The sequence below is a fragment of the Myotis brandtii genome, unplaced genomic scaffold (assembly GCF_000412655.1).
Source record: "Myotis brandtii unplaced genomic scaffold, ASM41265v1 scaffold247, whole genome shotgun sequence".
Taxonomy (NCBI): domain Eukaryota; kingdom Metazoa; phylum Chordata; class Mammalia; order Chiroptera; family Vespertilionidae; genus Myotis; species Myotis brandtii.
The window spans coordinates 1,822,350-1,825,036 of NW_005359352.1; positions in this window are offsets into that span (position 1 = coordinate 1,822,350).

Sequence of the window (2,687 nt, forward strand, 5' to 3'; positions counted from 1 at the left end):
AAGGCCTCTACATGGCTGGGCAGGCGTGTGCTCCCCGGGTCAGTGTGAAGCCCGCCCGGGAAAGGCGATGGCATTGTCCCGTGAGACAACTGTGCTGGACAGGGAGGCCCCCCGCCCACTGGGTGCAGGGCGCCCCACCTTTCACGGGGATTGACGGAAGGTTAGAACGTGGCTGCCTCCATGCCCCGTCTACATGTCCCCTCCAGCCTGGCCGCTGGCCCCCGTGGACAGTGCGGTGCTGGGACTGAACGTGCGGGCGGAGGGAGGTGCAGGTCCAGGACCTCGGCCGGCCCGCTGGTGTCCCTGGGGGGCAGGCGGGGTCGGTTTTGCTGTCACCGCAGCAGAGTGAGGCGGGCTCCGTGCGGGAGCTCTGAGCAGTGGGTGTCCTCTGGCTCCCGCCGCCCCACCACCTCTGGTCCCCAGGGGTCCAGCCTGTGCTTGTGAATCCCTCAGTGGCAAAGGCACTTGGCGGCCTGGGCTGGGGACGGGTGGGGCTGCCATGGGTCCCCTGGGACAGACGGACGGACAGACCCACAGGAAGAAAGCGACCGGTGCGCTCGCCCGGGGAATGCGTCCCGGAGGACAGGGTCACCGTACGGAGCCCATCGTGTGCAGCGGGCCCGGCCAGCACAGGCAGGGTGGCCCCTGGACCGCTGGACACACGGCCACGTCTTCAAGGGCCCTGGCTGGAGAAAGGCGTCACAAACCCCGCGATGAGGCCTCGAGCCCTGGCCCCGGCTCGGTGCCCTCGGACGGCATCGACCTCCTTCCCTGGCACCCCCTCACTGCCAGGCCGAAGCCCAGAAGGCGGCCTCAGGCATGTCCTCTGTTAGCGACTGAGGTTAAAACTGCAATGACCAGGAGCGACGTCGACGGGGACTGGCTCCCTAAGTGGCCTCTGTCTCCTGAAGGGAAGCAGCAGCAGAGGGGACGGCGTGTGACTGCTCTCGCCCACGGAGCATGGAGACCCACAGGAGACACGTCCGCGGGAGCAGCAGGGGCCTGAGCTGCACACACACGTCCACGGGACCACGCGAACACCCGTGACACACGGGCTCCCGCAGCACACGCCTGGGTCGCAGCCAGGCCTGTCTCCGCTCAGGCCCCGTGGGAGGTGCATCGGCCTAACCCTCCCACGGGTAACGCGTCAGCCTCTGCCTTCCCAGGGGCGGGAAGCCCAAGGTCATCGAAATCCGTGACCCTTTAAAAGCACCAGCTCGCCCGGCCGGCCTGGCTCAGGGGGTGAGCATCGACCTAGGAACCAGGAGGTCACGGTTCCAACTCCCTGTCGAGACACAGGCCCGGGTTGCGGGTTCCGTCCCCAGTGGGGGGCGTGCAGGAGGCAGCCGATCCATGATTCTCTCTCATCATGGATGTTTCTCTCTCCCTCTCCCTTCCTCTCTGAAACAAATACAAATATATTTAAAAAAATAAAAAACAATAATAAAAGCACATGTGGCTTTAAAAGCCAAGTCAATGCTCCCCACTTTCCAACGTCCATCGATGGGGTCACGTGTCTCACTGGTCATGCTGCTGCCATGGCGACAGTCACACAGCCCGAGAAGGACAGAGGGTGAGAGCCCCAAGCGGGCGGCCAGGGAGAGGGATGGTCTCAGCAGGACGCAGGGGCTGCGTCTGGGCCGGGAGCTCCAGGGGACCAGGGCGTCTGCAGGAAACCAGGTCCCCGAGAACCCGAAACCCGGGAAGCCCCAGCCCCGGGACCGCCGTGGAGGACCAAGGCCCGGTCTCTCCCGACTGTCGGCCCGGAAGGCAGGGGACAGAGGCAAGTGGCCCAGCCGCGGAGCCAAACCACGCGGAGCAAACGCGCCGTTGTTTCTGGAGACAAGACGTTCGAGACCCGCGCTGCCTGGGGAGGAGGGACCGGAGCGAACCGGCTCAGCAGAGAGGACAACAGGCGCAGCTCCGGTCAGCTGCTCCTGGAAACACCTGCCTTCTCTTTCCTCGCGGGGACACCTCTCCATGATTCTTAGAGCGAGGAGCGGGGAGAGGCAGAGGGGGACGCCGACATGAGAGACGCATCGACTGGCTGCCTCCTGCACGGGATCAAGCCTGCAACCGAGGTACCTGCCCTCGACCGGAATCGAACCTGCAGTCCAAGGGCTGACACGCTATCCACTGAGCCACACCGGCCAGGGCCACATCTGTCCTTTCCAGAAAACGCCACGGTGCAGGGACCACGTCCACCGCGGTGCACAGCTCCCGCGTCCAGCGTCCGCCCCCACGGGTTTCAGGAAGGACACGGGGTGGGGGGGCGCAGGAGGCTGTCCACGTCTCCTGGGAGGCAGCGGGCCGGGCACATCGCTTCGCAACAACTTCGGACAATGCACGAGTCCGAAAGGCTGTGTGTCCGAAAGGCGTGGAGGCACCTGGCCGACTGCTCACTGCTCCGCGGGAAGGACAGGACTCACTAAACCCATCATGACGACAGCAGGACATGGCATTCTGTGTGAAGGGAGTCACACGCCAGACTTGTCTCGGCCACGTGGCGCCACCTTGAGGCCAAGGAGGAGACGACATTTGCAAGAGAAGGTCTCCTAGGCAACCAGAGGGCCCGGGTCCCTCACCACAGGAGGAAGCTGCCCCGTGCTTCCTGCAGCAGCTCCCCTGTGAAGTCAGAGTCTGCGTGATGCGCCCCGCACGCCGGCCCTGCCCCCCAGCCCCCCCCC